At 38.8% G+C, this 25,757-nt stretch overlaps 1 protein-coding gene across 1 annotated transcript in view; it reads right to left on the reverse strand.

Annotated features, from left to right (window-relative positions):
- Positions 1-25,757, reverse strand: part of LOC122797061 (echinoderm microtubule-associated protein-like 6) — a 3,800,753-nt gene that overhangs the window by 85,403 nt on the left and 3,689,593 nt on the right. The gene's annotated exons all lie outside the window — the stretch shown is intronic.

Raw genomic sequence — 25,757 nt, forward strand, 5'->3', positions numbered from 1 at the left:
GAGGGCAGCACCAAGGATCAAATGGTGGAAATTGAAAAAGGGTAATTGTGAGGTGGAGTTCAGGGATGAGTAAAGACAGGCACTGGGTGGCAGTGAAGAGTTACCAAATAGCTGGGTAACTACAGCAGAGCTAGTAAGGGAGACGGCTAGAAAGGTGTTTGGTATCACATCAGGACAGAGGAAGGGCACAAGGAGACATGGTGGTGGAATGAGGAAGTACAGGAGAGTATACAGGCAAAGAGGTTGACAAAGAAGAAGTGGGATTGTCAGAGAGATGAAGAAAGTAGACAGGAGTATAAAGGAGATGAGGTGCATGGCAAAGAAAGAGGTGGCGAAGGCTAAGGATAAGGCATACGAAGAGTTGTATGAAAGGTTGGACACTAAGGAGGGAGAAAAGGACCTGTAGCAATTGGCTAGACAGAGGGACCGAGCTAGGAAAGATGTGCAGCAGGTAAAGGTGATAAAGAATAATGAGGGAAACATACTCACAAGCGAGGAGAATGTGTTGAGGAGATGGAAAGAGTACTTTGAGGGGTTGATGAATGAAGAGAATGAGAGGGAGAGAAGGTTGGATGATGTAGGGATAGTGAATCATGAAGTACAATGGATTCGCAAGGAGGAAGTAAGGATAGCTATGAAGAGGATGAAGAATGGAAAGGCTGTTGGCCCAAATGACATACCTGTGGAAGCATGGAGGTGTTTAGGTAAAATGGCAGTGGAGTTTTTAACCAGATTGTTTAATGAAATCTTAGAAAGTGAGAGGATGCCTGAGGAATGGAGAAAAAGTGTTTTGGTACCGATTTTTAAGAATAAGTGTGATGTGCAGAGCTGTAGTAACTACAGAGGTATTAAATTTATCAGTCACAGCATGAAGTTATGGGAAAGAGTAGTGGAAGCTAGGTTAAGAAGGGACGTGATGATTAGTGATCAGCAGTATGATTTCATGCCGGGAAAGAGCACTACAGATGCGATGTTTTCTCTGAGAGTGTTGATGGAGAAGTACAGAGAATGTCAGAAGGAGTTGCATTGTGTTTTTGTAGACTTAGAGAAAGCATATGACAGGGTGCCTAGAGAGGAGTTGTGGTACTGTATGAGGAAGTCAGGAGTGTCAGAGAAGTATGTAAGAGTGGTACAGGATATGTACGAGGGTAGTGTGGCAGCGGTGAGGTCTGCGGTGGGAGTGATAGATGCGTTTAAGGTGGAGGTGGGGTTACATCAAGGATCAGCTCTGAGCCCTTTCTTATTTGCAATGGTGATGGACAGGTTGACAGACGAGATCAGACAGGAGTCCCCGTGGGCTATGATGTTTGCAGATGACATTGTGATCTGTAGTGAGAGTAGGGAACAGGTGGAGGAGACCCTGGAGAGATGGAGATATGCTCTAGAGAGAAGAGGAATGAAGGTCAGCAGGACTAAGCCAGAATATATGTGTGTGAATGAGAGGGAGGGTAGAGGAATGGTGAGGATGCAAGGAGTAGAGGTGGCAAAGGTGGATGAGTTTAAATACTTGGGGTCAATAGTTCAGAGTAAAGGTGAGTGTGGAAGAGAGGTGAAGAAGAGAGTACAGGCAGGATGGAGTGGGTGGAGAAGAGTATCTGGAGTGATTTGTGACAGACGAGTACCTGTAAGAGTGAAAGGCAAGGTCTACAAGAGGGTAGTGAGACCAGCTATGTTATATGGGTTGGAGACAGTGGCATTGACAAAAAGGCAGGATTTGAGCTGGATGTGGCAGAGTTAAAGATGTTAAGATTTGCACTGGGTGTGACAAGGTTGGACAGGATTAGGAATAAGTATATTAGAGGGTCAGCCCAGGTTGGAAGGTTTGGAGACAAAGCCAGAGAGGCAAGATTACGTTGGTTTGGACATTGGCTGAGGAGGGATGCCGAGTATATTGGGAAAAAGATGCTAAGGATGAAGCTACCAGGTAACAGGAAAAGAGGAAGGCCTAAGATAAGGATGTGGTAAGAGAGGACATGCAGGTGGTTGGTGTGACAGAGCAAGATGCAGAGGACAGGAAGAAATGGAAACAGGTGATCCACTGTGGCGACCCCTAATGGGAACAGCTGAAAGTAGACGATGATGAGTTACACAGAGGCTTATTGTGCTATTGGGCAAAGTTACAGATACTGGCATAAATTTCTGGCATATGTTTATGTGTCCATGCTTATTTGCAAAACCCTTCACTGGTATGTGTTAATATGGCAGATGAAGTTTGAAAGCCCTTACCCCTTGTATTTGATCAGAATATTGCAGAGAATTGGTGAATATTTGAGCAAGAGTATATTTTTATACAAGCAGTTTATTCAGATAAAGAAGCATGCACCAGGGCATTCATTTTGCTTACCTCTAGCTGGGTCAGAGTCCATATAAACAGAGTGTTCATTTGTGTATGCACCAGCAGTATATGAGGGAGAAGGTGAAAATCATCATATTGTTGTACAGGCTGAATCCAGAGACCCCGGGTGTTTGAAGTGCAAGTTCAGAGAAATGTGTAACCCCCAGACAAACATCACATTACAGAGGCATTTGGTTTACATGAGAAATCAGAAACCAGGGGAAACTTTTGCAGCTTATATAAGTGACCTGAGAAACAAAGCCAAAATGTGTCGGTTTGGTGACTTAAAAGATGAGTTAATAAAGGACAGGCGCATGTGTGGTATTAATAGTGCTGCTGTGAGAAAGATTTTGCTTCGTGACAGTGATTTAACATTGAGTAAAGCCACTGAGATTTGTCAGATCCATGAAGTGACAGAAAAACACACAAGTATGCTTGCAAGTGACAAGAGCATGGTTTCAGCAGGCTCCAGACCAAATGTAGATAGTATGCAATACGTGGCAAATGGAAGTAGGTCTAAGCACATGGCAGCCACAGCCCCTGCTGGCTCACCAGGGACACCCCATAGTTTTCCAGAAAGTTCTAAGAAAGGAGCATGTTCTCTACAGCACAGGGGTGAATCAGAAAAATGCTCAGTGAAGTACAAGCGTGAATCAGCAAAACCCAAGTCTAGGATCATTGTTAACTGTCACAATTGTGGTGCCAATCATGAATCTCTAGGACATAAATGCTTAACATTTGGTCAGCAATGTTAAGTGGAAAAAATGGAACCATTTTCGCAAATCAAGTAAACCTCACACAGTTGTAAAGAAAGGTCACATGAAAAAGCAATTTGATCAAGTAGACTGCAATTCTGCTTTCTATGTAGATGGTATATCAGCAATTGGTGAGAGAGTTGATGCAGTGAATTTATTGGCAAAAAGCAAAGTGTTTTGTACAGTACAGATCAATGGTAAATCCACAGAACTTAAAGTAGACACTTCAGCAGATACATTTTCTAACGTGAGAACTAATGATCAACTCTGTGTTCACTAGTGCAAAACTTGTTGCTTACGGAGGTGAAGAAATTCAAACCCAAGGCTCAGTGATACCTTCATGTTATTTGGCCAAGAGCTGTTACAGATTGTTATTCTATGTAAGACCTAAGACCAGTACAGTCTTTACTGGGTCTCAAAGACAGTTTGAGAATGAATCTGCTTTCTTTTGCCAAAGAAATTCATCATATAAGTGCATATCCTAGTTCCAATTTTTCTGAAGCCATCTTCTCAGAGTATGCTGATGTTTTCGATGACAAGTTGGGCAAACCTCCAGTTGTGTATTCCATGAAATTAGACCAAGAGGTCATTCCAGTAGTTAGACCAGCAAGAAGAGTTCCAATAGCTTTGCAGGATAAAGTTAACACTTAGTTGGATAAAATGGTACAGCAAGGTTACGGTGTTTCAAAAAAATAGTTTTTCCTCTAATCATTTTGCATTGGTTTTTAAAATCTGATGTTTGGTGAGTTGTGTATGTATGCAAAAAATTAGAATTGTCTGACTTCATTAAGTGACAGCTCACAGCATGTAAAAAATCACACTGTTTCCAGTACCGCTAATTGCATTCCAGTGTTGTATTTGTCTATCTCCAGTCACTTTTACTTGAGCTTCCATAACCTCCTGCAACCTACTTTACTTATTTAAAGCCTTGTGCTCTATTTAATTCAGTTTTCATTGTTCAAAATTCTATGCTGTTTCCTGTTTACACTGTGTGTATTTAATTACTTTTTGATGAATTATCAGTTCCTATAGTTTCTGCATGTGTGGCTGGCAGTTCTAATGTTAATTGATAGAGCCCAGTCCTCCTAATGGTGAACCATGAGCTCAGTGAGAAAGTCAACCAGAGGTGCTACTGATGTCTGGCTTGTTGGCCAGCAGTTACCTTCCCTTAATATCTCAACTTGCTCAAATCAGCTTCCAGCCAGTAGTCATGTTTTACACAGACTGTTCTATGATCTTAAAACCAACAAGTTAACTCTTTCAGTGAGTTGTTCAAATGCTGCTGATGAAGTTCTGCAGTTATGACAGTTAGCTAGCATACCTACAACCCAGAAGCTGAATGCAGTGGCAGAACTCAAAAGTCTGTATGAGAAGCGTTCTAGAATCAGGAAGAATAAGAAGCGCCAGTCAGATACACAGTCTCAGAAACAGATTTTAGCAATGCACTTTTGAAGCTTTTTGATGTGGGGCACGCTGATGCAGAATTATTGAAAAAGACTCAAGAAGACTGAGATTTTCTACAAGATCAACATACAGACAGAAAAATGATAACTGGTGGAGAGGACACTGAATTAAAAAAACGAATGGACAGAAAGGAAAAACGACTACAGGAAGAAATGAAATGCAAAGATAAAGAACAGCTGAAAGAAACAGTCAGAGACGCTGGAGAGCTGACAGAGGCAGAAGACAGCAGTGAACATGAAAATGACAATGAAGATGATGCAGCAGCAAACATGGCAAGATACCACCAGAATTTAATACCTGGTAAACAGCCTGTCAAAGAAGTGAGCACAGTAGATACAGGATCTCCTGAATCAGAAAAAAATGACGACTGGTGGATGATCCTCTTTTTGTTCCCGTCTTGGAACGCACAAGAATAACTTCTCGTTAAGCGATGCATACTGTTGCACCGGCACTGCAAGCGGCAGGTGTTTACGTAAATGATCTGGTCATGTCCATAATTTCAATACACAAACCAAGGCAAGCTGCACGACAATCCATTGCTGAGAAAGTAAAGAAGCAGTTTCAACCATCAACACCCCTTGTAGCACATTTTGATGGGAAGCTGTTACCTCAAGATGATGGAGAATTTGCTGATTACATGCCAATTGTTGTTACAGGTTGAAATACTGAAAAACTGCTGGACATACCCCAACTTCCATCAAGCACTGGTGAGTTGATGGGACAAGCAGTGGTACAGACATTGCATAGCTGGCCAGGTGTTTCAGAATGGCTAGACGGTGTGTGCTTTGATAGTACCAGTGCCAATACTGGTGTGCACACAGGTGCCATCACAGTGATTCAGTGAGTATTTGAGAAACGACTCTTTTTACCATGCAGACATCACATTTTAGAAATTATTTCTGTGGCAGTGTTTGACATGTTCTTCCCATCTTCAGGACCACAAATAGCAGTTTTTAGAAGATTTAAAGAATATTGGAAACTTCTTGACTTGAATGCATATGCACAACTGGTTAAGGAAACTGGAGGTAATGGATGCCTGTTAGACTGTAAGAAACACTGGCTAGCTGAGAAGCGAAGTGGGGTTGTTGCACTACTGTGAAAAAAGCTGACGTGTGAAACACATCCTCATGATGACTACCTGGAATTTCTCAAGCTGTCACTGCTCATCCTCGATGACAAACCACAAGGTGAAGCATTTGCTTTCAGTCCACTTGGTGCATACCAACGTGCCAGGTGGATTGCAAAATGCATATACTGCCTTAAAATCTACTCCTTCCGGGAGCAGTTTAGATTAACTGCACATGAAATATAGGCTTTTCACCGAATCTGCCTCTTCACAGTGACAGTGTATGTTAAGGCATGGTTTTCAGCTACTGACACTTGCAATGCTCCACTCAATGATCTTTGCCTGTTGCAGACACTGGAATCGTTTACAGTCATAGACAACCAGATGGCTCAAGTTGCTTTGCGAAAGCTCAAGGGACACCTTTGTTATTTGAGCAAGGATCTCATAGCACTGCCCTTGTTCTCAGATTGAGTATGGAACAAAGAGAAATAACACATTATTGAAGCCTTGAAAAAGCCACCCAGTAAGGAAGATCTAAGAAGAGTCAATGCCTAAGCTGTTGCCAGTTTCCAGGGCATGACCTTATCTGACTTCGCAACAGAATGATCAAATAATCTCTTTACTGCTGTCAAAATAAACCCATCTTTCCTAACAGCTGATCCTGCAGCATGGAGTGATATGCCTGACTTTATCATTGTGAAACAAACTGTCACAGCTTTGTGAATTGTTAACGACTGTGCCAAATGAGCAGTCAAATTAGCAACTGACTTCTGTCAAATGCTGACTCACAATGAGGAACAGCGAAAGCTGGTATATCAGATTGTTGAACACCATCGACAGAAAGTCACAGAACCACTAAAAAGACACTATAATACTATAAATGAACTGATATAAACTTGAGCTTACTACCTATGAATGTTAATTTTTAATTTGGAAAAAAATGTAAAAATCTCAGAATTAAAGTGCACTGAGCTGTCACTTAACTTAGAGTTTAAGGCTTTAAATTTTACATGGTTCTTTGTCCTACCAATCCTCATAAAATCAGGGGGTATGCGAACAGAAAATCAAAAAAAATTTTTTTTGCATAGATACATGAAACACCCTAAGCAAGGTGTAATTTCTCCAGTTACAGAACCAACTGAATGGATGTCTTCTATGTTAGCAGCTCATAAAAAAGGCTCAGATAAAATCAGAATATGTATTGACCCAAGAGATTTGAACATAGCATTGAAAAGACCGTATCATCCAATGCGTACAGTGGAAGAAGTTGCAGCTCTAATACCGAATGCCACTGTTTTTGCAGTCTTGGATGCAAAAAGTTAATTTTGGCAAGTGATGCTTGATCGCAAATCCTCATTACTATCCACTTTTGGTACCCCATTTGGTAGATACAGATTCCTAAGGATGCCATTTGGAATAAATTCTGCAAGTGAAGTCTTCCAGCACGCAATGCAGCAAATTTGTTTGGGTTATCCTTGTGCCATAATAGTAGATGATTTACTGGGTGGAGGCAATGGAGAAGCAGAGCATGACAGAAACCTAAACAGGCTTCTATACAGAGCACATGAAGTAAACTTGAAGCTCAATCCTCTGAAGTGCAAATTCAGACTACCAGAAGTTACATATGTAGGTCATTTATTTACCAGTACTGGCTTGAGACCATACCCGACCAAGCAAGCAGCTATTCTTGAGATGTCAGCACCAGATAATATTCAAGCTCTACAGCATTTCCTAGGCATGGTCAACTATTTGGGCAAGTTTATACCAGACTTCAGTGAGTTGACAGCACCTTTAAGAGAGCTGACACAAAAATGTTGTATGGTCATGGTTAGTATAACATCAGAAGATATTTGAAGACCTTAAGCAGAAGATTGACACCCCCACCTACATTAAGATACTATGACGTGAATAAACCAGTCACTCTTTCATGTGATGCTTCAAAATTTGGTCTTGGTTCAGTTATACTTCAATAGGGCAGACCAGTAGCTTATGCATCTAGAACACTTACCCAAACTGAGATGCAGTATGGTCAAACTGAGAAAGAACTTTCGGAAATAGTATTTGCATGTTCCAAGTTTCATGATTATATTTATGGTCCAGCTATTTAGACTAAAACTGACCACCAACCTTTAGTTACTATTCTAAAGAAATCTATTCATTCAGCTCCAGCGAGATTACAAAGAATGATGCTCAAATTGCAAAAGTACAACTTCAAAATGGTCTATACAAAAGGCAAACTGCTCTATCTGGCTGATAGCTTACCCAGATCGCCCAGAAAAATGATGGAACAGCTTGAAGCAGAGAATTTTGACTTTGACATGATGGCAGTGCATAATTTTTCTACCACTAGGCTTGATGAGTTGAGAGATCACACAAAGACTGATCCAATTTTGCAAAAGCTCAGTCACTACATTAATGCTGGATGGCCATTAGAGCAATCTAGTGTACCACCTGAAGTGCAAACCAATTTTTCTTACAGACAGGAAATGTTGATGGAAGATGGCATTATTTTCAACGGTCCTAAAATGATTGTTCCTGCTTCCTTACAACACGAATATATCCAGATTTTGCAACATGGAGACCTAGGTTCCGTATACACTAAGAGAAGAGTGAGAGAACTAGTATTTTGGCCTTCATTACCGAAAGACATTGATAAAGTAATTTCTTCTTATTCAGTAATACTAGACTGCATTTGCAAAGAGAACCACTTTAGTTAAGCCAAGTTCCTGAACTACCTTGGTCAACAGTAGCCACTGATATCCTCGAGTGGGACAATCAACACTACTTAGTATTGGTAGACTCTTATTCAAATTGGTTTTGAGATTGACTTACTACCTAATCTAACATCTACTCCTGTTATTATTAAGTTGAAACGTCATTTCTCAGTCCATGGTAGTCCACAGAAAGTTATTCCTGACAATGGTACTCAATTTACTAGTCAGTTGTTTCAGAAATTTGCAAAAGAATGGGACTTTGTACATGTTACTAGCAGTCCTGAATATCCACAGTCAAATGGGCTAGCTGAACGTGCAGTGCAGAGTGCAAAGCAATTACTTGAAAGGTCAAAGTGTGACAATACCGAAGCCTTTTTGAATTTACTTAAATCTCAGAAACATACCCTGTGACGATACACTTGGCTCACCTGCTCAAAGACTTCTATCCAGGCAAACCAGAATGATGCTTCCTATTAGTTCCAGTTTATTGAGTCCTAAAGCTAAGATCGACAAAACAATCAAGGCTCAATTATACAAGAAACGTTCTATCCAGAAGTCCAGTTATGATAAATTGAGCAGATTTCTTCATCCGTTGATTGAAGGAGAGACAGTGAGAATACAAACAGAGAAAGGTTTTGACCAGATTAGTCAAGTTACAGGCATATATGCCAAGCCAAGATCCTATCTTGTAGAGTCTGAGGGTGTGGAGTACAGGAGAAAGCGCAGGCATCTACTTCCTGTACCAGAATCATCATTGCAGCATTGTTCCTGTGATACAGACTCTAGATCTCAGCGAAAAACAGATGTTGTTCCCATTCCAAGGTGTGTTTCAACCTCTAATTCCATTCCTGAAGATGTTCCAAATACTTCCTGGGTTGAACATTCTGTAGCTCCAGTTGCTAAACCTAATTTCCAGTTTTATATCACACAATAAGGTTGAATATCCAAGCCCAGTGTGAAATATGCAGCAACATGGACATAACTGTATATATATATATATATATATATATATATATATATATATATATATATATATATATATATATATCCCTAGTCTTGTATAATTGCATGACAAAGAACTACTTCTAATATCTGCATGCCGAACAGGTTCATAACATTACACAATCTATTTCTCAAAGAGAGAGGATGTAGATCAGAGTGTATGTGCTGTACTGAACGTACACATATAAATACCAGGCAAGTGCTATTCCCAGTGCCATTTTGAGAGTGCAGCCAGAGAGTGAGCATTTATAATTGCAGTAGTTATTTTGTATATAAGTTACTTAAGTTAAAGTCAGTAAACTTCTATCATAATGTGTTGGTATATAACAAAGCTGCTTGAACAGTTCTCACGAAGACTCTTCTATTGTGTCCAAAGTAGGACAGCGACACATACTGAACAAAAAGAAAGCACTTTATCAATGTCCTTTGAAAGAGAAGGCCAAAATACTAGTTTTCTTGCCCTTCTTTTGGTAGATTCAGAACCTGGGTGGCTACGATGCAAAACCTGAATGTATTCATGTTGCAAGGAAATAGGAACAATAACTTTTGGACCTTTGAAAATGATACCATCTTCCATCAGCAACTCATCTCTGTATGGAAAATAATGGTTGTACTTATGATGGTACACAAAGATTACTTTGATGGACATCCAACACTGGTGAAGTGGTTGAGCTTCTGCAAAACTGAATCAGTCCTTGTATGATCTTTTAGCTCATTAAGTCTCGTGGTAGAAACATTATGCACTTCCATGATATCAAAGTCAAAATTCTCTGCATCAATCTGTTCTGTGGTATTTCTGGGTGACCTGGATAAGGTATCAGCCAGATAAAGAAGTTTGCCTTTTGTGTAGACCATTTTGAAATTATACTTTTGTAATCTGAGCATCATTCTTTGTAGGCTTGCTGGAGAGGTATGCATAGGCTTCTTTAAAATAGTGACTAGAGGTTGATGATCAGTTTTGACTTGGACAGCTCAGCCATAAATATAATCATGGAACTTCGAACAAGTGAACACAACTTCCAAAAGTTCCTTCTCAAATTGAACATACTGCATCTCAGTTTGAGTAAGAGTTCTAGATGCTTAGGCAGCAGGTCTGCCCTCTTGAAGAATAACTGCACCAAAACCGAACTTTGAAGCATCACAGGATAGAACTACTGGTTTGTGGACATCATAGTATCTCAATGTAGGCAGGTTGGCAATTTGCTGTTTGAGGTTATCAAATGCTCTCTGGTGTTGTTCTAACCATGACCAGGCAACATTTTTGAGTGTCAGCTCTGTTATGGTCGCTGATAACTCACTAAAGTCAGGGATAAATTTGCCCAAATAGTTAACCATACCAAGAAAATGCTGTAAGGATTGGACACTGTCTGGAGCCGGCATCTCAAGAATGGCTGCTTGTTTGGAAGGGTCTGGTCATAAGCCTGTACTGGTAAATAAATTACCTACATAAGTAACTTCTGGTAGTCTGAGTTTACACATTAGAGGATTAAGTTTCAAGTTCACTTCAAGCGCTCTGTCCAGAACTTTCCTGGGGTTTCTGTCATGCTCTGCTTTGCCATTACTTCCAACCAGTAAATCATCAACTATTATAGCACATTGATAACCCAAAAAAATTTGCTCCAGTGCAAGCTGAAAGACTTTACTTGCAGAATGTATTCCAAAAGGCATCCAGAGGAATCTGTATCTACAAAATGGTGTGCTGAATGTAGTCAGTAGTGAAGATTTGCGATCAAGCATTACTTGCCAAAATGAACTCTTTGCATCTAAGACAGAAAAAAACAGTGGCATTTGACATGAGGGTGGCAACCTCCTCAACTGTATGCATAGGATGATGAGGTCTCTTTAATACCTTGTTCAAGTCTCTTGGGTCAATGTATATTCTGATTTCATCTGAACTTTTCTTATGAGCAGCTACCATGGAAGACACCCACTCAGTTGGTTCTGTGACTGGACAAATCATACTTTGCTGCACCATTTTGTCTAAATGGACTTTGACTTTGTCCTGCATAGCTGCTGCAGCTCTCCTCGCTGGTCTGACCACTGAACTGACCTCTGGTTCTACTTTCCTGGAGTACACAACTGGAAGTTTGCCTAACTTGTCATCGAAAACATCAGCATACTCTGAGAAAAATAGCATCACTGAAGCTGGAACTGGGATACATGCTTACATGATGGACTTCTTTGGTAAAAGAAAGCAGTTTCATTCTTAAACTGTCTCTGAGACTTAATAATGAATGCACAGGTGTTCTGACTACATAAAACTGCAAGCTGTAACTGTTCCCAGCAACAAGCTTCGCACAATTAACCAAATTAAGTTGCTCACCAGCTCTCACTTTAGCAAATGTTTCTGCTGACATTACATTACACTTTGAACCAGTGTCTACTTTGTGCTCCATGCATTTACCACTGATCAGGACAGTACAAAATACTTTGTTTTTTGCCAATAAATCTACTGCATTAACCTTTTCACCGACTACTGATACACTATCTACATAGAAAGTAAGGCTGCAGCTTTCAACATGATCAACTTACTTTATTGAATGACCTTTCTTAATAACTGAATGAGGCTTGCTTGATTTACAAAACTTTTAAAAGTGGTTCCATTTTTTACACTTGTGGCATTGCTGACCAAATGGTAAGCACTTCTCTCTTTTAGATTCATGATTTGCACCACAGTTAAGACAGTAAACAATAAGACTTGAGTTGAGTTTTACTGACTCACCCTTATACTGCACTGTGCATGTCCATTTTGCTGAGCTAGTCTTGGAACTTGCTAGAAAATTACTGGACCTCCCTGGAAAACGTGCAGGGGCTTCAGCTGCCATGTGCTTAGGCCTGCATCTGCTTGCCATGTGTTGCTTGCTGTCTACGCTTGCTCTAGAAGCTGCTAAAACTAAGCTCTTATCACTTGCAAGCATACTTGTGTGCCTTTCTCTGAGCTCATTTATTTGACAAATCTCTATGGTTTTGCTCAACATTAAATCACTCTCACGAACCAAAATCTTTCTCACTGCAGCACTATTAACACCACATACAAGCCTGTCCTTTATTAACTCATCTTTCAAATCACCAAATCTGCATGTTTTAGCCTTATTTCTCAAGTCAGTGACATAAGTTGCAAAAGTTTCACCTGGCTTTTGGTCTCTTGTATAAAAATAGGTGCCTCGTTAATATAACATTTGTCTGGGGGTTGCACATTTTTCTAAATTTACGTTTCAAGCACTCAGGATCCTCCCTTGATTCAGCTGGTACAACAATAAGGCGGTTTTCCCAGTCTTCTACATATACTGCTGGTGCATACACAAATGAATGCTCTCTTTCAATGGCCTCTGACCCAGCTAAGTTAAGCAAAATGAATGCCCTTGTACATGCATCTTTGTCAGAAAAAGCTGTTTGTATAAAAATATTGTATTCCTGCTCAAATACTCTCTCCAGTCCCCTGCAATATTATGATCAAACACAAGTGGACTGGATCTGCGAAATGCCTCCACCATATCAACATACAGTAGTGAAGGTGCTTGGAATTATGTACGGACATACACACATAAATATATACCAGAACTTTATGCCAGAACTTGTAATTATGCCTAATAGCACAACAGACTCTGAAATAACTGGACTTTGCCAAATAAGTCTCCATAGCACAAGAACACTTTAAAATCACTGTACTTTGCTAAATCAATCCTTATCAGTGTAAGAAATACTTGAAATGACTGTACTTTGCGAACAAACTATACACAGCAGAAGTAGTTCAGAGTAAGAAACACTTTGAAATGAATACACTTTGCAAATAAACTGTATATAGCACAGGACCCTTTCAAAATGGCTGTACTTTGCGAAATAACTCTGTACAGTGTAAGAAACACTTTGAAATGGCAGCACTCTGTGAATAAGTGTACACAGAACAAGAAACTTTTTTTGAAATAGGTGTACTTTGACTGCACTTTGCAAAATAGCTGTATTTTGCACACAGCAAACTCTTTGAAATAGTTGCACCATAATAAAGCACACACCCTGCAAACACTTTGCACACTCTGAGATACTTTGAACAACTCTAGTTATGCTTTGAATGGCTTCAGTCAATGCAAAACAGCAGTTTATGCCCATTTAATCTCTTATCATGCTCATTATACTTTTCTTGTGCTTATTTTACTTTAAACATGCTCGTTATGCAAACCAGAGGTAATTCTGAGCCCCATATAAATATTTCTGACAGTTTTATTAAATATCGTGGTTTCCAACATTTCATTTAATTAATAATATTTTTTGTGCCTTTTGTTTGGTTAATAATGTGTTTTGTGCTACTCATTTGATTAATGTGTTTTGTGCCTTACAAATAATCCGTTTCCTTTTTTTTTTTTTGCAAAATAAATAATTTGTGCAATATTTGGTTATCTGAAGTTCATTTCTGTCCCTTTTTGATTATTTGAGCACTTTATCACCCAACCTGCTCAATATACCTTCATCGTCAACTCTGCATCTCATGGCCTGAAGAAGTTGCACTCTCAATCTCAGTTCTGACACTCATCCGGTTAGGATAAAACAGATGAACAGTTGTCGGTTCAGTTCAAATAGCTTTATTACACACAAACACATCAGGACTGAGGCTAAACTCAAATAAACTGATAAACAGACTGACTACTACACTCATACATATTAACACTCTGGCTGTTATCTCAAAATGGCACTGCTGCCTGCACGTGCTCACTATTTATATACACGTGCCTACATCTAGAAATGCTTCTTAAAGTTACACACACACTCTCCGTTCTACACCTCCGATTCAGTTTCCATTAGTGAGGAGTCTACCCGGGTCCTGCTTAGCTTATCTGTCACACAATTTTGCTCTGATGGAATGAGATACGCCTGTAGAGTGAGATTATGCTGTAAAGCTGCATCCTATGCTGACATGGCTAGTTTGCAAAGGGGGTAAGATCGGGTCCTCTCTTACTTGTTTATGTGCCCATCACTGTGCTGTTGTTTGTAAACACTTGAAGAGGTCCCAGGGGACACAGGTGATTCCCAGAGTTGAGAGTCTTTGTAAGAGCTAGCGTCTCTTTTATGTTTATGTATTTTGATCAGTCTTCCTTGTCCCAAAGACCTTGCACTTTTATACCCATTGACACTGCCCCCCCAAGCAAAGTCTGAAATATCTACTGTGACTGAATGCTTTGGAACAGCAGGGAAAAATGAAAGACTTGTATTCCGAGAAATTTGCTGTCTCCACCATGTTTCTCTTTTTACATTCCCCATAACTAGAACTTGAAAAGACAATGGGAATTGATGCTTGGACCAAAGAGATTTCATATATCATTATATATTTCTCATGTGGAGTCTTGTAAAGGGTATCATGAAAATCATGGATGCCACAATACACAGAATCCTAAGAAAATTCCTCCCTGAGACTGAAGTCTGAGTGGAAATCCTCTAGAACTGATCTAAGTACACATCTATTTTTTCCTGTAGAAGGAAAGCAGGCGCCCCAGAAACATAATCCTCTCAGACTGAGTCAGAAAAGACTTTTGAATGTTCTCTTGAAATCCCAGCCTGTGTAGGAGATCTCTGACCCAAGAGAGAGAGAGAGAGAGAGATTCTAGACACTTTGTAAAAGACTCTACAGACATAAGCATGCCATCTAAATATGGAAAATTATGGATACCCTGCAGCCTGCAGTGGGTTATCACAGGAGATAACATTTTGTGCTCACTTTTGGAACAAGGGATAGTCCAAAGGATAAGGCAGAGAACAAATAATGTGATCCAGACACAAAAAAACTTAAGAATACATGGAATTGGGATGAATAGGAATGTAATGATATGCATCTTTTAAAACTATAATCTTGCTAGAAAACTCATATGAGGAAGGTGGGGTAACAGGTTGTGAAGTGAAAGCATTTTGAATGTGGTTACCATTACAAGCTGGTTTAGGAAAGAAAGATCCAGAACTAGTCTTCAAGAGTTTTCTTTCTTTCCTTCTTTGGGAGTGAAAACATTCTTGAGTAAAATCTTCTCTTAACTGAGGAGGAGGAACAGCTTCAATTACCCCCTGAGACAGCATATGATGTAAAACAGGAGGAAAGAGAAGAGTTTGGTCTGCTGGATAAGGAGGAATTCGCTGAAAAGGAGAAAGTTCCTCTAATTGCCATCTGTACCCTTGATGGATCACATTCAGTTCTCATTTGTTAGAAACAATCTGTTGCTAAAGAGAGAAATGGAAATTCAGATTTTCTGGAAGGATTAAGTGACTGCTATGGTTGTGGTCAAGGTTGGGGGGGGTGAGTAAGGTCCTTCATATAGTCATTATGACTTATTTTACTGTCCTTTGTTCTGTGAGAGTTTCGGCTTTCTTTTTAGAACCTCCCTACCATTGCTTTATTAAATATCTATTTACCAGAATTCTACTGAGAATGTTTATTTTGTTTTTTTTTGTTTTTTTTTTGCCAAAGTTAGACGTGGGAGCAGAGAATCCCTTGGAAAACTTAGAGAAGGAGGTATGAAAAATCTGAGAGACTCCCTGAATCAGCTTTCCCCTCTCATCACACTTTTTGATAAACTTTGCAGCAGAAGGTCCAAAAACTCTATATCCAAGGAGTTCAGAATTTAATTTTCAACATGTTCTGAGAGGTTCTTAGAATGCAGCCAGGTATAAACACATTTTAAACAATGAGTAGTGACTTGAAAAAAAATAGAAGAAACTAAATAATAGAATGCATAGTTTTCCTCAAGAGGAAATGTGCCAATACATTCCTCATGCTTTCACAATTAGTCAGGATGCACTTCGACATATGAGTCTGACAGTTTCGAATTCTAAAAATCAAAGTTTCGGAAGCATACACTTTTTTCCAAAACTTAACAAAAGTGTTTCCATCCATATCAGAAATAGAAGGATTATACATTTATTTATTTACTGTCATTGATTAACAGGAAAGTATGACTCGATAGGTGCTCATTTTCAGAGGGGGCTTGGGGAGAAAAGCTTCAAAGTATTACAAAAACATTTTAAAAACAATCTTCAAAAAATAATACAAAAATGTCTACAGTTTAAAAAAAATATACCAAATAAGACATAATCTGAAAACATTAGTTAAGAATAGATACAGCTTATATGACACCAATTTAATATTTAGGGAAATTTAGCCAGTTTAGAGAAATTAAAGGTTAAGTTAGTACAATACAAATAGGAAATGTAATATGAAGTGAGAGAAAAAACAGGGTTATAGCATGTTTAGATAGAGGGTCAGGGGAGAGAAACTGATTAAAGTAAGGAAGTGAGTGAAGAAGAGTAAGTAAAGAGTTGTAAGGTATGAATAGGTATTTGTTTATTTTAGAATTAAGAAAGTGTTTAGCAGCAGCTGGATTTAATAATACTATAGTTGTTGGGTCAGGTCTAGGATTAGTGTATAAAAACTTGAAGACATCTGTCTGCTTTCCTAGGGGCAGCAGACTGACTGCCATGGAAATTGTAGGCTGTGACAAAAAACATTCTCCAAGGCTAACAGAACTGAAGGAATAACAGAAGGTTGTGGAAATTCTAGTTGTCTCTCCACTTAGATACCTTAGCATTATCCCACTGAAAATATTAGCTCATCCTGGAAATTGTCTCAGGGAAAGAGAATCATACGCAAGGAGATGCAGATACCACACTCTCCTCAGAATCAATCTGAAACCTGACTAGAAAAAAATACATCTATCTCTTTGCAATCCCCTACAGATTCTAGTTCTTGAAAGCTCTTCAGGAATCCCTTTTCTTTTACCAGAAACTGCCTTACAAGAAGGGTCAAGAGCCTGCATAAGACCCTAAGCCAAGTCCAATAAATTACTCATGTTTCTGTCTCTTTTTTTCAGGAATTTGTGGGGAAAAGCCGACCTAGTATTGCCAGCAACAGCTTCACCAGGAATGGGCACAACAGTCTAAGTAGTGGCACATTCCCTGTCCCTTCTCCCATGACTGACAATAGTGCCTACTGAAGGGACCCCATCAGTTGTAGAGGATGTGGATATCCCCTGGTCCATGGTGTCTCGATGGACTACACCAGAGTGGCGTGAAGAAAAAGATAAGTGATCTGAGGAACAAGCTTTGGCCATATCAGAGTCACCCACCTGTGGCTGGGGCAAAAAGCCAGCCTACTGTAGTGGCAAAGGCTGCTTAACAAGCTTTTTTTTTTCTTTTTGTGGCTGGAACAAGGTCTGACCATTTTTTTCCCCAGAAAAAAAAACATGGTAAAAGCACTTTAATCACATTCCTTAGACCCAAACAGTAAAATAACAGTTTTTCACAGAAAAAGTAGTTTTAATCAACTTTTAACAACTTTTCATCACAAATGTAAAAAAGTATGCTCCTGTTTAAAAGTATATAAAGGGCATAAAAATGTTAACAAAAATACTTTTTTTTAGAAGAAACAGTACGTTTCCAAAGTAAAACAGTAATGTGGAAGGTTTTCCTCAAAGGGAACTTACCTGCCCAACAATGAAACTTTAGCTGATCATTGATCCTCATATGCCTGCAGAGGAGCTCTCTTCTCAGGAGTAAGAAAGCTCTGAAGGACTTGGCACCCAAACCTGAGTTTTTAGTCAGCTCAGCTTAAGCTGACTAATGACTTGGGCATGTGGACTATGCCCTGAAGCTTTGGAAGCTGGCCAGCTGTTATATCCTACTACAGTAATGATCATAATAATTAACATATATTCATTCCTTTCACTTTGTTTCCTAGGCACACATGCGCATGCACACATGCACACACACACAAACAACACACACACATTTTTGTCAGAAAACACATTTCTCATAAAATTCAATTTAGAAAGAAAGGCTTTCCCTAAAATGGACTTATCTGCCCAGCTTGAAGATTGCAGCAGACGGACAGGTGGATCCCGAAAAAAGTGTTTGTTTTGGCAACAAAAAAGCTCTGAAACTTTTGGTGCTCTTCCCTTTTATAGGAGCTGTCAGTATGCTTCTGCCAGGTGGTCTGCCTGGAAGGCACCCAAAGCTTTTGGAAACTGGCTGGTGCATGTGGGGATAAATCCCACATAGCTTAGGCTACTGCAAGGTGATCATTTTGAATATATAGAATAGTCCTCTTAGTTAATTGCCTAAAGTAGTGCTTGGTTACAACTCAAGAAAAGACAGAATGATCTCAATCATACTCCAGTGGAAGCCACTCAACATTGCAATAATTCAAGTTTATGTTCCAACTAAATATGCTGAAAAGAAGGAGGTCAACCAAAAAAGATTTTATATTTATCAAAGGTGACTGGAATGATAAAGCTGGTATCAAAGTAAAACTGGAATAACGTGTTTTGCCTTGTTTTTATTTTACTTATTTTCTAATTGTTGATCAGGTTAGTCCCACTAGGCCAATGTCTTCTTTTCAGGAGAGACCTCAGATGATATTCATGCTGACTAGGAGAAATTAGGCCATGGCACCGTGAACTTCCCCATCTCTTGTTTTTTAAAAAGTGCCATGGAATCATTTACATCCATTACATGCAGAATGCTCAGGCAACATTAGCAACACTATACAAAGTGAGGATGAATAAAGCAGATAATTATATAATAACCAAGTATATTTTGCAGCAACATAATCAGCTTCTGATGCAATTAAGTAGTATTACATTAGGTCAGATATAATTAAATGGATATTATCATAAGAAGAGTAGAAGATAGAAAAACAAAAGAGCAGAAAGTCACTGACATGTATGTGTAAATAGGAAAGGTGGTTTAGGAATAATTTAGCTTGAAGAATAGCATGGGGCATAGCCAGGAATCAAGCAGGAACAGTATTAATTTATATCTGAAGATATGTGCACTGTTGAGGAGTGTGATTGGTGGGGGAATTGACTTCCAAGATTTTGCAATGCTATTGGAGTAAACAGCATTTTCTGCTTTGTTGTGAGCTTTCTTAATCAAAAGGTGATGTTTGCCAGTAGCATTCTACTAAGGGTAAGGCATTTTTCAGGATAAAAGACTAATATGTATGCAAACTGAAGCTGAGAGTAGGTGATAGCTCAAGCCAACTGAGATGCCTGAGAGCAATACACATCTGTTGCAAGCAATTTTGTCGGGTCTATATTAGAACACCAAACTTTAAAAATTTTGAGTGTTCTAATATCGAACCCTATTAATCGAAAATTTAAAACAGCGAACATACAGAACAGCAAATTTTTTCCTAGGGAAAAAATTTGCTGTTCCAAAACACATACACACAACACAAGCACACCAAACAAATAGCAATCCACACACATACACCTAAACTCTTACACCTAACCCTACACTAAACTGTACATACACCACTAACTATCCACTTACTTTAAACCAAACCCTAACTCTAAGGTCGGTCACTATCGCACAGTCACCTCACCCGCGCCCTAACCCTGACTCACCTACCCTGCCCTAACCCTCACGTCCACACAATCACACACTTACCTGACCCGCGCCCTAACCCTAACTCACCTACCCCACCCTAACCCTCATGTCCACACAATTGCACACTTACCGGAACCCGACCCGTAACTTTCCACCATAGCGCTGAAAATACCAAAGTAACAGAAACGGACAATCAAATTCTTTCCCTAAGAAAAAATTCAGTTTTTTGTTTCTTCGATATTTTCATCGATATTAGAACACTCAAAATTTTGAAAGTTCGGTGTTCTAATATAGACCCATTTTGTCTATTTTATGATAGCATTGCTTTTATTTAGTTGTCAGGATGAACTGGAGGTTGGTGAAAATGGGACAGACATACAGAAGTGTAGTCAGCAGGTAAGTGGATGCTAATGTTATCTGTTAGTTTTCAGTCAGATACTGTTTGGCTCTATATAGTAGACCTAACTGGTGTTTTGTCTTTTTTTTTTTTTTTTTGATTGCTTGTTGGATGTGGAGGTTGAAAGTCATAGTGTCTTTTATTTTACCCCTAGTAATTTAGTAGTGGAGATTACCTTAATATTCATATTTTTTGCAGTGGTGATCTGAATGTTAGCATTGAATTTGGTATGCCATTTAGGAGTGAAAAGAATAAGTTATGTCTTTTTTTGGGTTTAGTATTAGGTCTGATTTTGCTAGCCAGTTTTCTATGGAGGAGAATGAATGCTGTGTGAGTTGTTAGAAAAGAATGACGTTTTGGATAGAACAGATAAGGGTTGCATCATCTATGTTATGTATTGGCTAGTTTGGTGTGTTTTGAGGAAGTGTGTAAATTACTGATACCTATATTAAACAGTAGCGGCCCTAATATGCAGCCTTGGGGAACACCAGTCGAGATTGATAAAAAGGGAGATAAGGTTTAAGCATTTAATCAGTTGGGAATCTGTCGACAGGCAGCTGAAGAACCTGGAGATACTGGAGTAGGAAAGATCCAGAAAGGCTAGCAGATGGAAATGTTTATTATGACAGACAGTGTCAAAAGCTTTAGATTGGTCCAAGAAAAGGACAGCACAGTGGTACAGTGGTAGTGTTGTCGCCTCACAGCAAGAGGTTCTCCGGTTTGATTGTCAGCTGGGGTGCCTTCTGTGCAGAGTTTGCATGTCCTCCCCGTGTTCATGTGGGTTTCCTCTCGACACTCTGGTTTCCTCCCAGGGTACAAAGACATGCGTCTGGAGTATTTCTCCCCAGGCTTCCGCTGAAAATTGGCCTTTTTTCAAGTTGAACTTTCCCGGTAAACAAATGCTAAATAAATAAAAGGGCCGATACAATATTATCTGTACTGGGACTATAATTAATGCTCTTGGAGAGGTGTGTTAGTGCAGTGATGGCACTGTGGTTTGTTCAAAAGCCATATTGAGTGGAGGAGAGATGGCTTCTAATGACAGAGGATGAGACAGTGTTGAAAGAGAAAGTATTATGTTTGTCACTGACTTAGACGTTGACCTGGGATGAAGACTTAGTGTCCATGTTAGGTAGTAATTTTATGGTGATTATGAAATGGGAGTTAAATAATGAAGTGATATTGTCTGAGTGCATGTCTGGGTATAGATTAGGCTGCTCTATTCTACCTGGGAATATTTTTTTGACAGAGCACCAGGAAGTAACAGGATATTTAATTGCCTGCTTTGTAAGTTAAAATAGTGATTTCTTTTATCATTTTAATTTCTGTTTTGGTTTTATTGCAAAAGTATCTGAAGTTTTAGATGTTTTCCTCTGTTTTGTTCACTTGCCATGTTTTCCATGGCTTATCCTTATCCTGCATTAATTTTTTGATTGTTGCAGATAGTCAAGGATGTTTTGTTTGACCCTCTTTCTGTGTATGGGTGCCAGTTTGTTTAGAACATTGAGGAAGGTAGTATTAAATAGGTGGACTGCATCATCTAGGGGAATGGTTTCAAGTACTCCAGTTTAACAGAAATAAGAATGGTTAAGAAAGTTTCTTTATTAAAGTTCATTAGATTTGTACTTCTTTAAAATGTTTTTTCTTGGGTTGAAGAATTGTGTCGCTAAAGGCAAAGATTGCGGGATGATCACTAATCTGGTAAGGTGCTTGAAGATGAAAATTTATCAGGTGTGTATGTTAAAAAAACAGTCTACAGTTGATTTTTTTCTTGTTTGACTTGTTGAGTCTGGTTGGGGTATGAATGAGTTGTGAGTAACCATAAGTTTGAGGGAGACCAATCTATATTTAAGTCACCCAGGATTATTGTTTCATGATGAATATTCAATGCAGTCCAGGAGAAGAAATATTCTAATGTGTTAGTGTTATCACCTGGTGGGATTTATAGAGCTATGATACAGAGGCCTTTCCTGTCATTTAGTCTGAGGAGGGAGATGAGTATATTAACACTACTGAGGTTGGAGGAGTATTTGAGTAGAGAGTTCCCTGGTGTTATAATACATTATAGCTATGCTGCCACACTTTTTTGTCTTTATGTTATATCTTTATAAGTTGTAATTTGGTGGGGTGATTTCCTCATCTTTGATGCCTGACTTCAGTCAAGTTTCAGAGATGGCTAGGATGTCAACAGTATGGGTATTTAACCATGCATGACGTCAATTGTTTTGTTACTGATGCTTCTAATGTTGATACAACAGAATTCTAGTGCAGACCAAGTTGTGGACTGTGTACAGTGATGAGAACAAAGAGACCACCCAGGCATATTTATAGTAGGCCCAGGGCTAGGGTCAATTTATTCTGGTTGTGGGGTAAGTTTCATGGATGGGTGAGGCTGCAAGAACTGGGTGTTTAAAGAAGTCTATGTAAAAACTATTACAGAGGTTTGGTGATATATAGGGGATGTTGGCAGTAATATTGTGGGGGGGGTATTAGAAAAATCAGAGGATAGAAGATGGATATGGTATGAGGAGGAGTGTGTGAGTATGGTGAGTATAAAAGCAAGCATTAAGGTCTAAACTGTTGCAGTTTGAACTTGGTCCTAATGTTAACCTTTCAGTAGGGCTAATTTGACTCTGAGGCTTTTTCCATAAAAAACTGAAGCAGTCTAGTTCACTAGCATTTGGAAGCTTTATCAGTACAGGAGTACCAGCCCACTGGAACTATGTTATCAGGCTAACTGTTGGTTTATCAAACAAAGAAACCTCTGGTTAGAGAGTTCCCTGACTTTCAAAACTGTCCATTGAATATTCAATGTCTGGACCGACATTAGTATGAATAAATGTGCCTGCTCATGCCTATATTTTAAAGACACAAGTAGTGGTAGAGGCTCTATGAGCATTGAAGAAACTGACTTTAGGTTCTTGCATTTGAGAGGCCTTTCAAAAATGTGCCAATTACGAAGTACTTGAAGGTAAAGCAGAACTGGAAGGTACGTAGGAATAAGTCTTCTTCATCTTAACAGATACAGCTCACTTCTGAGACATATTTTTAATATTTCCTCTTTTAGCTGTTTCTAAAATATACTTATTTTGATTTTTCACCTAATGACACAAATATGCTTTTCATACACAAAAGAATCTAAAGTTTTTTGTCTTCATAGTTTAGTAACCTGCTTAAATATGCTACAAATCTCACATTCCTCAACACTGTGGTCAGGTTTTATTCCAAATACATAATGAAATAAAAATCTTTACTGGCCACTTGTCTGCCACAAAACATTTATTATTGATTTAACTGCCATCACTAGACTTTTGCTGGTCACAATGACAAGAATCAAGAAACAGGAATGATGGAGAAAGACATTTACAATAAATTGTACACAGGAAACAACATTAAACTACTATGAAATACAATAGGCTCTGCAGCAACATAAAAATGTATAACACTTAAAACAGCGATATGGATTGAAAAAAAATGTGGAATAAAGCAATATATACATGGGATTCCCACTGGTTCTCTGTAGGGAAGTGGCATTAAGATTCTTTTGTAATTTTTAGCTGAAACATGACAAAAGTAAACTAGATAATTCCTAAAGTGACCCTCCCTGAAGAAGACTGGGAGGTTGTGAAGTGTACTACCCATATATGCAAACATACATACATATATATTTGGTGTAAAGTGGTAATGAATACTTTTAGTATTTTAGCACAAACTCACTATTATATTGTCCCACTTCTCAAAACATAAGTACAATGAGCGTACAGAAATAGAGAAAGCACTACAATTTAAGCTTTGTAAGAGTGACTGCTGTCCTCTTAATTCCCCACCCTCACTGTGTTAAAAAAATGAATGCATAAAAACTTTCTTACTGATGAGACTAATGATATAGAGGATCATGACGGGCACCTAAGCATAATTCTTTGTACTGTATGGAGCTTTATCTGCTCCATGTACTACAAGTTACAATAAACAACTTTCAAAGTATAAAACAGTCCCTTTCAGTAACACTTACCTTCCATACCTCTAAACTGTCCAGATTTCCACAGAATGTCCAGATATTTGTCTCATTTGTTTGGTCTTTTCCTCATAAAGTCAGTGGTTTTCAAACAAATCAAAGAAGATACATACATTTGAGTTTCAGAGTTCATATCCTTCAGACGAAATGCAGCCAAGCACACATCCTGTTATTCTAGCCACTTTCTAACTTTGTAAGAGGGACATCTTATTAGTACAGACAGCAGGCAGAACCAAATCTTTTATTCTGCCACTGCTATTTCCTAGTCAGTAATGATAGATTTTACTGCCTAGCATGGGACTCAGCCTCAACAACTTATGCAGGGGGTGCTTAACATTCGTTAAGGTCAGTCTCATGCCACTCTAATACTTAACTGATGTCTTTTTTTTGAACAGACTGTAATCACTGTGCTCCATGCACAACATTTTCTAGTATAATTTTAGTATAATTTGTAAGATAAACATTAAATGACATAAGCGTATTGCATCTTGAAACCTGTGTTTACAGTATAAATAAAAAGTGTCAAGGACATTTAGGAGATACATTTCATGGTCCTCCAGAAATGCATATGACTATTGGTAATTTTCAGAAGTCCATCTCCTGGACCTCTTTTTACCATTAAACAAAACTGCAGGAGTTTAAATTCTCAAACACAGCAGTAATATACTGAATAACTACAATTCTGTTATTAACCACATAATTAATCGTTCATTATTTTGTCCAATAACATTAATTGATCATGACTGAGAAGGCTGATACAGTGATATCTGTTAGTCACACAGAGTAAAATTTCATGACAGCATTTCATGTAATGTTTGTATTTTAATCTTTATTTCCCCTTTTATGTCCCCATATTCGATTTGAAAAGAACTAGTTAAGGCACAATGCCGTCTAGAATTCAGGATAATAGGTATCTCCTATGTTTTGCTACATCCTGCAATACAGTCAGAGATGTAGTAAGACAAATTTACTCATCGCTTTGTTTATGCACATGCTGTAATGGTCTTACTTTGTGAAACCAAATATAATAGTGTCTGTTGTTGCTGACTGCAGGACTGTGGTGTGTATAATGGCATTTGTTTCATCTATGGCAGCAAGGTAGTAAGGAAAGCAACTGTCTCCCATATGGCAACTCATTTTCTGGGATGCTGAGTCCTATACTTCCCAAGTCACACCACTGATGGCTCTAGATTTGTTCTGCAGCTGTTGTCAGTAGAGTCAAAAGATTTGGCTACCATCTTCCTCTTCCTGTCCTTCCTAATTTAGGCATTGTTTTACAAAAGTACCCCCCCTGATGCACAATAGCAAGGCCTGCCGAAACCCCACCCAACAGTCTGCACATGGCCATTTTTTTCTCTAGATCTGAATAAACATGAAGACAGTTCGGTAGTCTCCAGGAATTTTCATCTGGTATTTCCGGCATGCGGTAAACATACAAATGGGAAAGTTTTTAAGTAGATGGCTGGTTTTACCGACTGACGTAATATGTTTCTTTTTTTTTTTTTTTTATCTCCTAGTGTAAGTTCTGGTTCTGCGATGTACTGCACATGAAAGCAAAAGTTCATATTACTTTACAAATGTTGAATCAGTTTGTGGCATCTAATTCTTTATTTTGGAGTTTTGTGGATTTTAATAGACAATTTAGCA

The sequence above is a fragment of the Protopterus annectens genome, chromosome 3.part0, assembly GCF_019279795.1.
Source record: "Protopterus annectens isolate FY-2018-M chromosome 3.part0, PAN1.0, whole genome shotgun sequence".
NCBI classification, from domain to species: domain Eukaryota; kingdom Metazoa; phylum Chordata; order Ceratodontiformes; family Protopteridae; genus Protopterus; species Protopterus annectens.